The sequence below is a fragment of the Aedes aegypti genome, chromosome 2 (assembly GCF_002204515.2).
Source record: "Aedes aegypti strain LVP_AGWG chromosome 2, AaegL5.0 Primary Assembly, whole genome shotgun sequence".
In the NCBI taxonomy this organism is placed as follows: Eukaryota; Metazoa; Arthropoda; class Insecta; order Diptera; family Culicidae; genus Aedes; species Aedes aegypti.
The window spans coordinates 113,035,903-113,051,696 of record NC_035108.1 but is presented as its reverse complement, the minus strand read 5'-3'; the positions used below and the strand labels follow the sequence as shown (position 1 = coordinate 113,051,696).

General features: G+C 35.9%; 1 long non-coding RNA gene across 1 annotated transcript; it reads right to left on the bottom strand.

Annotated features, from left to right (window-relative positions):
* Positions 1-1,124: 1,124 nt before the first annotated feature.
* Positions 1,125-2,150, bottom strand: LOC110675933. The gene is made up of 2 exons (XR_002499932.1): positions 1,856-2,150; positions 1,125-1,792 (listed from the first exon to the last, which is right to left on the bottom strand). It is a non-coding gene; the product is annotated as an uncharacterized LOC110675933 (long non-coding RNA).
* Between the last annotated feature and the right edge of the window lie 13,644 nt (positions 2,151-15,794).

The following is a 15,794-nucleotide window of genomic DNA, read 5'->3' as shown; positions in this document are numbered from 1 at the left end:
TTGGGAATAAATGGCATCAAGAATGGGGCATATCATCCGGCCCGTGATGGGGCATATTGTCCAGAGATGAGAAGTTGTTGGAAAATGAATATTTCAGTGAATTTCCACTCTTTTTGGTCTTTCTAACTAATGATATTCGTTCATTAGTTAAAGCGTCAATGTTTTACAATTGGTTGCTTCGATGTTATGCTATTTGACTCAAAAAATGCTTAAATCCACTGCGTGAAAATTTACATCGAAATTCGACTTTTGATACTTTTTGCATTATCTCTGTTTTGCTGCACGTTATAACTGTCAACTTTTCATAGTGAGACAGTCTCATGAACTGTAAGGATCCCCAGTCATTTTCAATTTCATATTGAATCTGGTCCGTTAAATATTGAGGAGGGGCGTATTGGCCGGGTGGGGCGTATAATACCGAGTACCCTAACACAAACAGTTCTATCTATCGCTGGAATTGAATAAATCGACTCAACCGCTTAGCATAGCGGTATCATATGGTCGAATCTTTATCAATTACTAACAAAACACTTCTGTTTCCAAAATAGTTGTGGGAAATGCAGGAGATTCTCCGGTTTTCTAGTAGCAACGGCGGTATTGACATTCCTTTCGCTTCCCGATGGTTATAAGGACATGGTCGGCGCTGTTATTGATCTAGCAGTATGATTGTACATTAGACTGATGCAAATTTTGAAGTTTTTGTTCCCCTATGCTTAAACGATGTCAATTATGATGAAAATGATCCTCCAAAAATTTGAAGAGATTCGGAAGAAATATGGTTGTGCACACGCTATTTGAAGTTTATATGAGAATTACTATGGAAAAGGTAAACTTTTTCTGTTCAGTCCTACACTGAAAAGAAACACATAGTAACAGCAACTATACCGAGGGTAAAATTAAAAATAGTTTACCACTTGATTTCAACGGAAAATGGTCCGGTATTAGAAAAACTATACCATTGTGAACGTTACTATGTTTTGACAAGCGACCTCAGAGTAGTTAGGGTTACCATGTTTATATTGATAAGTAATATAGAAGTATAGTAGAAATGACGAAAGTTCATGGTGTGATATGGTATTTCTCACTATTGCTACTGCACTGTCATCAATATCAAAACAAAACAATAATTTTGTAATTGCGATTTATTAATTTAAAATATTTGTGCCTCTTTACTCACTTCAAGCTTTAATTATTTATATTGTGAATCCTATTGACTCAAATGATGATCGATAACGCTTCCCTTCATTTGAAATTTACGATTTGGCATGCACGGCAGCAGTTTTTGTCCATCCGTTACCGTGCAGGATCCGCTCGAAGAGAAACCTTGAGGAACTGCTTAGCTCAAAAGAACCAGCCGGCCACGAATGGGATGCAGCAGTACCTACATTAATAAATGATCTTCCCTCCGCCGACATCCCATCCCATTGTGAAAGCTGGAGTTGTAAATTTATTCGCGTACGATACTCCGAATCTGCGGTGTTGAATAAGGCCAGGATGTCTCATTCGCCAGTATTTATGTGGATCACTCATCCTTTCCCGATCAACCAGTCAGTGTTTATCGATAGCGATCGATATCGATTCGATTTGAATCGTTGGCGATCGCCATCGCTGGACAAAGATCTATAAAGAAAATGTTACAATGGTTGACCGGGATCGCATTACGTACGCAACTGAGCTAACAATCCGGCAACGGGAGTGGGTGGCTGGGGTCCATTTTCATCCGGCCTGAGCAGTTTGGCTAGTGGTGAAATAAGTTTGTAGGATGGCATCGACGGTTTCCGTCACTTATTCTCTGCAAATCAAGTTGAACAACACATCGTAGACACGTTTTTTAATTTGTTGCATAATTACTTACCATTGTAAAACAGGAAAAATGTTTCAAATCATTGAAGATCAATTTGAAAAATATTCAGGGAGTTCGTATCAGAAGCTGCGATAAAATGGCGTCTTCCAATAATATGACTATGTTGAATGGTAAGGGTAACTATATCAATCACTATCCTATTATAGTTGTCGATACCATTCTTCATTACATGGAACCACATATGGTGGTCATAGTTACCATTTTATGGCATAGTAAAAATGAGAATGATGGTGTTGTTTGATACACTATGTATTTTCTATCAGTGTATTACTGCTCGTCATAATAATCTAAGTGAACACACTCATCTCATGTGAAAACTTCCCAGTTACAACTTTGCCGAAGACCACATTTCGATGGCACGTAAGGATAGTTTGTTATTAATGATAACAACGTCTAAATCATGCTGAGATGATCATTCATTTACTTTCAGAGCAACACTGCTTTTTTGCTGTAGAACACAGTAGTCTGGATTACTTTGATCTATCCTTCCAGCCAGGAGCACCACTGTTGCCTGCTGAACAATTGGTGAAGCATGCTACATGTAAACCAACTTTATGATGATGAATAACAATTTATCCTGAGGTCCAATCAAAAAGTGGTTTTCGGCAAAGTTGTAGCTGGGAGGATTTCATATTAGAAGGATTTGTTCACTTTTCCATAAAATATTATGACGAAGAGATAGAGAGCTGAGCACAAAAGATTGGTGTTTTCCATTGTAATCTCCATATAAACTTCAAATGGCGAGTGCACAGTCAAATTTCTTCCGAATCACTTCAAACTTTGGGAGGATGCTATTTACCATAATTACAATCGTTTCAGCATAGGGGAGCAAACATTTCAAAATTTGCATCACTCTATTGTACATTAAAGGTAGTAAAAACCTAAAACCAGAGCTCCATCTGAATGATTCTTTGTGCAATATCACAATGTTGTTTGATCACGAAGTAGAAACTACGAAGCATATGTTCCATCAGTTGATCGTTTGATCGTACGTATTTGGTTTCTTATTAGTCTCTTTTTGCAGACAAGAGGTCTCTAAAGTTTCTAATTTTAGGATACCCAGTCGATACCAGCCCTGTAATCGACATAGATTCTAAAAATAGAAGAGTTTTTTGAGAGCTTTTAGAAAAAAAAAATGGTACAAAAATATTGAAAGACAAAACAATTAACGCGTTTTAAAGGAGTTGTTGTGCTAAAGGATAATTATGCTACTAGTAGAGGGGTTAATCATACTCAGAGAGAAAATACAACCTTTCTGTGAAATCATTCGAACGTTGCAGAACAATAAATAAAACGCGAGTGACAATTGAAGCATCCAACTGTGCATTCAGCACCAGATTTTTTTTTTTTTTTGCTCCGTCAGTCGAGAGAGTGCATCGTTGTTTTGATTCAATCCGAATTAGCGCGCTGCAGTGGATATTGGCGCCCAACCGACCGACACTGACAGTAGTTTGCATTTTCCGCGCCATTTTATTTAGATATCATCCGCAGATACCTACGCAGGGAACGACAGATTGAACTTTTTTTGTGCGATTTGTTTGAAAATAAAACTAATCGAGCAGCATCGTATGGGTAGATTGGAGAACTGAATGCGTCATTTATGAAGACTTTAGTGCAGAACGAAAGCGTGACTAGACTAACGGGGATAAAAAGTTGGAATTTAAAACTTTTCTTAAAACTATACTTCATAAAAGCAATCGATATTGTAATCCAATGTTGCTCAAATTGAAATATTGAAACATGGCTGGTTTATTGGCAACTATCATTCGATAATTTATTGCCCTTTGTACCGAACTCACACACTGCCACATCATACAGGATGATCCAAAAGTTCGTAGTACTACCGCAACTGAACCGGTCAATGGTGGTAAGCCATGTACAACGGAATGTAAATTGTGGCTTCGGATCCAGTTGGTAGGTACCTACGTATCGGAATCGAACTCAAACCACTATCGAAACGCCTGCTGCCAACTGAAATTGAATAATCATTTTATCGGAAATATTATCTTCATTCAATTTCCGAGTGGGATTCGGGCGTAGCGGCTGTTAGCATCATCGTTGCGGTGCATCAGAAGAGCTGGAGGCGATGGTGATAGATAGAAAAGGGATCGAAGTCAGCAACGATAAGGGAAGTGTTTTAAGGGGGGATTTTTGAGAAAATACTGCATGAAATTTTTAGGACATTTTGGGAATCCGAACTCGTAACTGGGGATTTTTTTTATTACCGTACGGGTTTGGGCCGAAGGGTCTCAGATTTTCATGAAACTTTTTCCACAGGCAGGGCTCATGGATATATGAATAAAAAATAATTGAGAAAAAATCAGGGCCGCCTATTTTTCCGGAAAACTCAGGTGGAAATTTTTTGTTTTCCCTTGACACTACTTACTTTGAAAAATCATAACTCAAGAACGAAGCATCGTAGAAACAAAGTTTTTATATGAAAATTTAAGCAAATTTTCTCAAAAAAAAATATGAACTGGAAAAAGTTTTTCACAAAATTTTCCACCGTTGGGAAAATTCTTAAAGAAAAGCCGGAAAAACTATGCCCGAACTCGTGGAAAATTTTCAAAAAAATATTTTCGAGAAGGTAATTTTGTAAGCTTTAATCACTTAAATTTTTGGAATGCACTTTTTTCGTTTTTGAGTTATGGCCAATTTTGTGAAAAATGTCCAGATGTGCCATATAAGACTTTTCTTTGAAAAATCATAACTCAAGAACAAAACATTGTAGAAACAAAGTTTTTATATGAAAATTTAAGCAAATTTTCTCAGAAATCAAAAAAAAATATGCACTGGAAAAAGTTTTCCACAAAATTTTCCACCGTTGGGGAAATTCATAAAGAAAAGCTGGAAAATCTATGCCTAATATGCCTAATTCTAATATTTTTTAGAAAGAAACTTTATAAACTTCAATTCTGGTAACTTTTAGGATGTACTTTTCTTTAGTTCCTGATCTATGGTCAATTTTGTAAAAAATGCAAAGATTTGCCATACATGCCTTTTCGTTTAAAAATCATGACTCAAGACTCATCATGACTTGTCGAACCGGATTCAAATTATCCCAAAAATATGAAATTTTTGAAATGGAATCAGTTTCCCTGGACATTTTTCACTGTTTATGAAAACAAATAATGAAAACCCGATTAGCTATTCCAGCTTTCAAACAAAATATATTTGAAAACAGCGATCAATAAGATCCAATCCTACAATATTTTTCAATACGCTCATTTTTCGATCCTAAAACATGATCAAATATTGCTAGGATGAGCTGTTTGAACCATATATTTACAAATTTATAAGTTCATAAACAAAATTTCTTAAGAACGAAACTACATAGAAACAAAGTTTTCTTCAATCAGAATGTAGGCAATTTTTTCCTGTTAGGTAACTACAAAATTGACAGTTAAATAAATGGGTAGACAATATGACAAATAGGTATTTACCAATTCAAGTTTAAAGCGTTGAAATGGCTTGAGAATCATAAGTTTACCAAAAACTAACGAAGAGCAGTGAGAAAGTGCAAGTGTTGTCTATCAGCTGTATATTCCTCGTTATTAATTTTTGGAAAGTGAAAAAAGTTTTCCCGAAGCTGTTGAAATGGACAAAGTTCAATATTACGAATACAATTCTTTATGCTGTAACCCCTTCGGAATGGACGGCCACAAATCAGTAAGGACAAATCTACGATCGATCAGCCAAGGCCTCAGCAGTAAGCTTCATTCGAATGGAGTTCGGTGGATTACGGAAAAGATGAAAATTTGCGTGAAGTGCTCCATTACCGGTTCGACAAGTCATGATGAGTCTTGAGTCATGATTTTTAAACGAAAAGGCATGTATGGCAAATCTTTGCATTTTTTACAAAATTGACCATAACTCAGGAACAAAAAAAAAGTACATCCTAAAAGTTACTAGAATTGAAGTTTATAAAGTTTCCTTCTCAAAAATATTTTGATAAAAATTTTCCGCGAGTTCGGGCATAGATTTTCCAGCTTTTCTTTATGAATTTCCCTAACGGTGGAAAATTTTGTGGAAAACTTTTTCCAGTTCATTTTTTTTTTTGATTTCTGAGAAAATTTGCTTAAATTTTCATATAAAAACTTTGTTTCTACAATGTTTCGTTCTTGAGTTATGATTTTTCAAAGAAAAGTCTTATATGGCATATCTGGACATTTTTCACAAAATTGGCCATAACTCAAAAACGGAAAAAAAATGCATTCCAAAAATTTCAGTGATTAAAGCTTACAAAATTACCTTCTCAAAAATATTTTTTTGAAAATTTTCCACGAGTTCGGGCATAATTTTTCCGGCTTTTCTTTACGAATTTTCCCAACGGTGGAAAATTTTGCGGAAAACTTTTTCCAGTTCATATTTTTTTTTGATTTTTGAGAAAATTTGCTTAAATTTTCATATAAAAACTTTGTTTCTACGATGCTTTGTTCTTGAGTTATGATTTTTCAAAGTAAGTAGTGTCAAGGGAAAATAAAAAATTTCCACCTGAGTTTTCCGGAAAAATAGGCGACCCTGAATTTTTCTCGATTTTTTTTTATTCGTATATCCATGAGCCCTGCCTGTGGAAAAAGTTTCATGAAAATCTGAGACCCTTCGGCCCAATTTGTACGATAATAAAAAAAATCCCCAACTGTTTGCTGCCGCGCGGGAGAGATTGACAGTTCCATATCCATCGATCCCCGCACAGCCGAAGGCCATCGGCTACACACAGCATGAGTGCGACTTACACAGAATTTTCACTCAGCCAGAGAGTCCTGCATTGGTTGCCTCATTCTGTGTGGTTTTTACACATGCGCTGCGTTGAGCAGGCTTAGCGTGAAGTTTAAAAAATATCAAACTTCCACTGACATTACTACACGAGTCTTAACAAGAGGTAATATAGAGACACAGAAGCTTACAAATTTTCATTTGATTTTAAATTTGTTTTTACTATGCAACATCAATTACAATACCGTTATTATTGCTTTAGAAGTTCGTATTAGTATGCAGAAATTAATCATTCTAATTTTCAGCTATGGCGGCATCCACAAATTACGTAACGCTCTAAGGGGAGGGAGGGAGTAGGCTCAAGCGTTACGGCTCATACAAAAATTTGAAATTTTTCATACAAAAAGCGTTACGGAGAGGGGGGGGGGTAGGGGGTTAAAAATTTCCAATTTTAGCGTTACGTAATAAATGGACGCTGCCTATACTACATCCGAATTTATAGAATGTTCTTGGAATTTTCGCAATTTTTGTAAAAAAAAACATGAAATTATATCTGAGATATAGTCAAACGTTAGCTTTTATATCTATTGTAAAGAAAATTTAATATAAAAAGAATTTTGGTTTAAAAAAATAAAAATAATCTTCAAAATATCATGATATTTTCAGGATTTTTTTTTATGAACTTCTCTAAGAGCCTTCATGAATATTTTACTAGTAATTTCTTCAAGAACACCTCTAAAGATTTTTCTAAAATATTTATTCGGGGATTCCTACAAATACATATTCCATTTTAAATTCGTCAATTATTTTTCCAGGAGTTTCAAACGGCAATTTTTTTTCAGAATTCAACAAGATATTTTCCAAGTGTTCGACGAATATTTTCGCAAAGATTTGGACAGGAAGAATTCCTCCTTACATTCAGGAAGACATTCATCCTTACATTCTTCAAGAATTCTTTTTCAGATTCGTCATGGAGCTGTTCGGTCCAGAACGTCTTCAAAGATTTCAAAATATTTACAATAGAATCAAGATTTTGTTAAAAATTTTGATTTTTTTCTACATTTTTTAAGGATTATGGCACAAACAACTTGAAAAACTATGAAGCATTCCTTTAACAATTTGACCATAAATGTAACCAAAGGCGCCTTTCAAAATTCTTCTGTGGATTCCACATAACTCCATGTGTTTCTCCAAGTTAAAAACCCTTATCGTAAGCTAATGCTCATCATTTTGGGTTTAAACCTCAGTCTAGTGGAATATCTTTTCGAATTTGAAATTGTTTCAACTTCTCAGGGCATTTTATGCTTGTCAAACAATGTTCGTATGCAAAAATGGTAAATTCTCGCATAATTAATGGTCACGTCCTAGAGGAAATTGGTTATCTTTTTTTTTAAGGCACTCTGTGCTCGTGGCCACTACGGTGCCGGAATCAGCTAAGCTGTAGCTTCTTTACCGATACAGATCTATTTTCAACTTATCTATATTTACATCTACTTTCACTCTCTCCTACTCTTTTACTCTCACACCGAGCAGGTAGGAGAGAGCTCTGCTATTAGTGAGGCTAGCTGCCTGCGAAGAGGGTCAGTTTGTCTCAGTCACCATCTGATACTGACGGAGGATGGATGTACTCCCCAAAGCACGGTCCTCCGTGAGGCGTCTTCTGATGGCTGGACGGGTTTTTTGTGGAGGAGCTGGGAATCTAACCCATGACCTTCCGCTTATGAAGCGAAAGCGTAACCTCAAGGCTACAGACCCCCCAATAATTGGTTATCTAATATATATTTTTTTTTTTTGGTATTATGTCCTAACTAGTACAGAGCCTACCTCTTACCTCAGATTTATTTGAGGCACAGTCATTAGTTAAGAGCTCTTTTGACGTTAACTACGTCTTACGGCAATATACTGGGTGTCAATTGAAAATCTAAAATGTTGGGACCGTCACAATATTATGTTAAAGTTTGAACTAAAGGAAGGCTGCAACTATGAAAATCGACTAAAATTCAAATGCAAAATATCACTTGGCGTAGTTAACGTCATGCGGTCGTGTCTTGTACACAACCCCCTCTGATTTTTTTCAATGGACAATCTTTGAATTTGTTTATCGTGTGGAAAGTACGAAAATATTGTATGTCTAGGTATGTCGTGAAAATTGAAATCCATGGCCTTACTGAACAGCTACCAATTATTGCAACGGATAACGAAAACCCCATTCAAAGAAGCCTCCTGCTATTCATTCCGATAATTCTCAAAGGATTCCTCTCGATATTTATCCAAATATTTCTACAATGATTATTTAATAAATTTTACGAAAATACTCCCAAGGCTTTCTTCAGGTTCTTCTTTGAAAACCTACCGCCTTAATTTCACAAATTCCTTCCGAAAATGCTTCAAAAATTCTTCTAGCAACATCTCAAGGTATTCTTCTGAAGTCTATTCCACTTAATATTTGGCCCCTTTTTTAATAACTGTGGCGTCTCTAGCAGAAATAACGAGTAACTTGGCACAGCCTTTTGATCCGGAAGAATTGTTATCCAGTGGTACAAAATTCATGAAGGTACATACATATCCGCAAAAGTTATCGAAGTTGGTGTGTGAAAGACGTTAGAGAATTCTGCACAATTACGTTGAAAATCCTACATATTCAGGAAAAATTCTTAAATTTTCAAAATCCGTATCAAAACCTTGCACGGTGCAACTTAAGGTGTAGGGCAAATTCAAATAAGTTTTTGAAGATAAATTCGTTTAATCAATCGAACAAAGGTCCCGTGAAGTTCTGACCCGACTAAACCAGCTTCCATTACAGACCTGACGACATAGAATGAATGGTATTCGGCAAAACAAGTGGCTCACTGTTATCGGTAAGATACTACAAAAGCTAAACATTTAGTGATAAGTTACACTTCCACACATTTTTCAATCTACATATTGCTTTCAGCTTTCCATGTCAATATTTTCTATGAATAAATATACATTCCAACTTGGTACCCTGCTTGGTACCAGGGCCCTGGTGTAATTTTAGAAGGATTATCCGAAAGTCTTCCGGTGAGAGTGTTTTGAAGACTGAGCCTTGAAAAATGTCTGGAGTTTTCTTTGAAAAAAAAATCCTTCTATACACTTCGGCAACAGGGTTCTAAAATTTTGGTAATACCTACCTTCGATTGTTTTTCCGCTCAAATAACGACTTCATCATATTTAAAATTGGTCTAAATTTAAACCGTGACACTTTTGATCATGTTTGACGTTCACATCGCCGAAAAATTCGCACTGGAATTTCACTTTTTAAAAAATGCTAACACTGGGGTTGTTCCTTTCTGAAATTTCGAGAGGGGCACGGAAATCAAACTACACCCAAATTGTGAGTTTAAACCAAGGGGTGTGATAAAATTAGGGGCCTTCCTTAGCCGAGCGGTTAGAGTCCGCAGCTACAAAGCAAAGCCATGCTGAAGGTATCTGGGTTCGACTTCCAGTCGGTCTATGATCTTTTCGTAATGGAAATTTCCTAGACTTCCCTGGGCATAGAGTATCATCGTAACTGCCACACGATATACGAATGCAAAAATGGCAAATCAGGCCAAGAAAGCTGTCAGTTAATAAATGTGGAAGTGCTAATAAGAACACTACACTGAGTAGCCGGCTCTGTCCCAATGGGGACGTTAATGCCAAGAAGAAGAAGTGTGGTAAAATCTCCAAAACCAGAAAAAAATTAAGCGTTTGGTACTAACAATTTGAAGAGGGCTTTAAGGCCCTATTTCTGGAGAAAGATCTGGAGTGAGCATCTAGGGATTTTTTTTACGGAATTGTTTATAAGTTTACAATGTGAACCCTCTGAAGAATTCCTCGAAAACCCGTTTCATATCTACGACAACTGAAATCTGCGAAATCTTTGACTTCAGTCGTTTCATTAATTCACCATTAATCGATTGATCATATTTTCAAATCAAGAATATTTAGGCTTGCCTTACGTATCGTATTTAACGAGGCAGAAACATTTTTATGACCTTGACGGCATGTCCCGTCGTTTCAGCGCAAATTCTTAATTTTTCCCGTATTATCAAAAATGGTGGGTATCATAGATGTTCGGGTAAGCATAACAAAACATAGACTGAGAGTAAATGTCAATACTTGCTACTCCGTGATTGATCGAAACTGGTAAGAATTGCAGTTCTATCCAAATGAATGAGGAATAGGACATTCCGCTTATTCTCTGAGTGCACAGTCTATCTCATATTATTGATCAGTAAAGGTGCCAGGCAATCCCTTACAGTCAGTTGGGGTGAGGAAGGAATGTTAGTGCGTAATGAATGTTGCTTCTACCGACCAAAAATGCCAAAAAATAAATTAGAATACAAGTTTTATTAATTTTGATGTCTCTTAGCGTCTCAAGCTCTTGAAGTTAATACGAAAAATAGTTTTTGGTTATCCCTCGGCAAGTTTTACTTCCGGATGAGTCATTATGTGCATCAAACATAGTTTTGGATTTGATACCAATTTATAGTATCAACCATCCCTATGAGAGTCAAATTAATTATCTTGATTGAATTTACCCATAATGAGTAGCGGTTTAGCCTTACCTTAGCCGTTTCAATTTGCCTCGGTGCACCTCACATATAATATCAAAACTAAGCGTAAAAAAATTTTATCGTACTTAAACGAATGAGCAGTTGCGAGTTACCTACAAGAAACAGTAACTTTATTTATCACTAAATAACCCGATTTTGAATGATTGTTGACCCATTTTTTACGAGTATAGAAAGTAAAATCGAGAGAGTTTGATAATCGAACTTTTAAAACATAAAAGTTTGAAAAAGAGTCATTTTACCTGAAATTCTTTTAAGAATTTTACAAAGTATTTCTCAACATTTCCCCACAAACAATATTTGAAGAGCATTATATTATGCATCACGATTTGATGCAAAGATTAATCAGATACTACTTAATATTTTTCTCCAGATATTCCTACTACAATTTCTTTTGATATCCTTCTAAAAAATCATCTAAGTATTCGTTCTAGACTTTTTCTAATAATTCAGCAAATTTCTCTAGTAATTACTATACGAAAAGCTTTCTTCAAAATTCATTATAAATATTCTCGGGTTTCTATTAAGGTTTTTTTCCTCCAAAGCTACATATTTTCACCCAATGAATTCATCTACAATTCTAGAATATCTTGGAAGCTTAAGTATAGAATCCCAAAAATCTTCTATGAAGGATCCAAAGATTACTCCAGAGATTCTTAAATAATATATACAATAAACCTCCTATGGATTCACCTAGAGATATCTTAGTTGAAAACCTGATATGCAAGTATTCTTCAGGAGCAACTTCAAGGCCTTTTCCATTTGCTTCTTTTTTTAGAAGCAAATAAATTGTTATGCAAGTTGGCAAACTTGCATACAAGTTGGATAAAATAGACAAATATTGAAATATGCTCTATCACTAAACAATACTGCATTTTCGATATTTTACAGTTATTCAAGTAGAAACATCATATTTAACAGCGATTTGATGATTTTTTTTGCTGATATATCATACTAAAGAAAAAGAAAAACAATTATCAATAAGTGTTGTAATATGAATCTAAACGGTAAATAAATATTTTAAAACCTCCAGCTCAATTAATGGATAGCTTTGGTTACCGAAAACTGAAGCAATTAATTGTAATTTCACTTGACTAGCGTTGGGTGTATGGAATCGACTATATTTTGTTTATAACGTAAATAAATTGTATACAACGTATGAGAAATGCAGCAAAATACTTCAGAATCGCGTCAATTGCATTTTATAGAGCCTTGATGGTCATGAACAACACCTCAATTCCCACATCGCCACATGCAACCTATTTCTAGTCATTCAAATTCAGTAGCAATAGCAGCGCTTTAAGCTCTCTTCCTCCTAATCTTAACGAATCGAGATGAACTATTCAGTAGAACTATATTACATTATATTACATTATTCTTAGGAGCAAGCGAAAGAACAACATATCATACAAGACAATATTAAATTTAGTTCTTAAGTTCAAAGTAAACGTAGATGAAAATGGAAGTAAGAACTACGCACTTAACTCATCCAATACTCTCTCCCTCTAGTTTTCTATCTCTCATGTAGTGGATGCAAGCAACCCCCATCGCCATCCCGTCAGGTCAGGCAATCAAGCTAACAAGCTCGGTTCCGAACTTTCACACAGAAAACAACTTTCAATAGCTCCCCCAAAAACGGTTCCGAATCTCTCGCAAATTAGCCACTAGCAGCGCCGTTTAGCTGTGAACGCAATCGAGAGGGGTAGATGCTAGGGTGTTCCATAAAAATTCAATGTTCAAAAAGTCGTAGTGCTCAAGCTTTTTGTTATTTTTCTATTTGTATTTTTGTATGTGATTATTATTGGACATAAGATCAGCTTTGTGGGTTTGGAAAGTTTTGGAGACAGAAAACTGAATATTTTCAAAAAGTAATTACCATTCGAATTTCCAATCAGTAATACTCATAGAAACATTTGAAAAATAGTAGTATTAAAAACATCTGTACAAAACGTCAAAATATGACAATTATTGTGCAAAATTAGCATCCTTCATAGATCGATCTGATAAAACCTCCGAACAATTTTTAAAAAGATTGTTTTGTTTTACAAAAATGCTTAACAGCATATCTTTTACTCTAGGGTTGAGCAGAATGGCTTTCTGAGCATTGATTTTTTATGGGACACCCTAGTAACCAGGAAGTGAATCCACCATCACCACCACAACTAGCAGCGAGCAATTTACAACTATAGGTAATAGTTTTAACAGAACTTTTCAATTGGTTCCACCACTCGGAGCAAAAGTTACTGCTGCATGGAGGCAGCTGCAAAAACCAGCGTTATGACACGCTCCTCTTCATCGTCCAAGTTACTGATGATGGAACACTGGTCTGCATGCATGCACTCACTCACTCACTCACTCATCTGCAGACGAACGTTTTGTGTTGATTGCAATCCCTGCCCTGGACAAAGGCTACCGGACAACGACTGCGACGAAGACGGGTGAGTATCCAGCAAATGTTTTCAAGTGATCACGCAAACAAAACTTTTTCCTTTTCCCATACCTCATATCCGAAGCCTCGGGAAAATCTTGCCTTGTTTTTTACGTGCTGTTGCTTTCTTACAACCCACTATGGGTTGGGAATCAAAATTTCGTTACGAAATTCCGAGCGATTTCAAAGTGAACAAAAATCAATCTAATAGCTATTAAAATTCACATATACATACAAAACACGTTTTTGGAGTAGTTTATATGCATTCTGAATTAAATCTATATAAAAAAATGGAGTGGTGTTTGAAAGCCACGAAATGGCTTGAGAACGGATCAACGGATTGACGTAAGTTTTTCACTGTTGCACTCGACAAGGGATGTGACGTGATCTTGCGAGGAAAAAGTTCGGGAAAGTCTCCGGAATAATCGGGAAAACGGAAGAATACTGATGTATCATTTTGTATGGGGGATTACATGTCATTTACAATAGCCTACTTGATGGCAAGACGAAGTTTGCCGGGACCACTAATTGTCAGTGTTGACCAGACTCATTTCCCCGAAATTCGAATTGTGAAGCCATGAACTGTTTTAACTGTGCGTTGTATTCCTGTGATGGAGGGGGAGGTGGTTGGGCTTCAGTGTTGCACATGGGATCCGACAGTTTCGATCTCGGTGGGCCGCAATTCAAGTTTCGGTGAAATGATTCGCACTCACTCACTCACTCACTCATTTCATTTCACCGAAACTTGAATTGTGGCTCTCTGGGATCAAAATTGATCGATTTTGTGTGCAGTACTCAAGCTCAACCATCTGCTTTTCTATCTTAGGAGGATAGAGCATGGTTGTAGTAGTTCGTGGCTTCGTAGTTCGGAAAATGTTATTTTCGGGGAAATGAGTCTGAACAACACTGCTAATTGTGAATTAAAAAAAGATTAGTATTATGATTTATTTAAAAAGAGAATTTTGGTATCATGAAAAATTACAAACTTCTATGTTACTAAACTATCGAATGACCCGCTTTCCCGAAAGCCATTTCCCCAAAAGACCCGTTTCCCCGAAAAGTGATGCAGTTTAAAAATGTGCCAGAATAGTCTTAGTGACAGGGTGCTGAACTAAACGAATGATAAGCAATCAAAAGAAGAATACATTAGGTCATTCTTGATTGAACACATCTTGCCAAAAATGCTGAGGACGGTAGATCCGCCAAACAAATAAAGAATGGTGTATATCAGATGACCAGGTGTTTCACCACCTTAAAATTGAAAAAAATATTACAATTATGAGAACTTAAAACATTTCGAGGAACTAAGCTATTCGGAGAAAAAGGGTATTCGGGGAGCTAGCGTTCGAGGAAACGACATTCGGGGAAAAGTAGCCCAACCCTAAGAACGATCTCTTTCATGCATTTTAAGGTATTAGAAAGAAATACAGATTGAAGTTTCGTAAAATGGTTTAGAATAATGCATGTAAAATGTGATCAGCAAGCCATAGATGTTGACATGAGCGTAGCCAGAGAGGGTCAGTGGGGGACACTTAGAGTTTCTTCACATTCTTTTGAAATTAAAAAAAAAATCTGTCATGAAGTCTTTACACAATTTTTTTTTTTCAATTTACAGTAAATTTTGAACAGGAGTGTTTAAAAAACATAATTTTAAAGGATTTTATCAAACATTTTATACAAAATTTCTACAGATGTTCTAAAACTCGTCCAGTATTAACAAGGTCATTTAAGTAATCACTGCAAGAAGATTTTCAATATTAAAAAAAAAATATTTTTTTCATGCGAATATTTTCGATTATACCTTTCTTTTTAATTTCTACCTTAAACACTTCCTCTAGGAGTGAGAAGGGTTTAAAAATTGTTGTTGCTCCACACCGTTCATTTGAGTCTAGATCAAATTCTGAGTGTCTTTTCAAAATTTAAGCTGATTTGGATGAAAACTGAGACTGCAGAAGTCCTTCAAAGTTTGTATGGGAATTTATTTGGGAAAAGCAAGCAGTTCGTACAACTGGTCGGACAATCAGAACATTATCTTATACCTTAAAGAATGAGTATATTTTACCACCTCAACCTTAAATAACTTCATGAATTCCCTCCAAAATCCCTTTAATGCTTCCTTTTATTAAATATTGATCAAAAAAAGCTATGAAATACAACTCGTGCCTCATCAACATAATCGCCCAGAAATAACCCCCAGAGGATATGAATA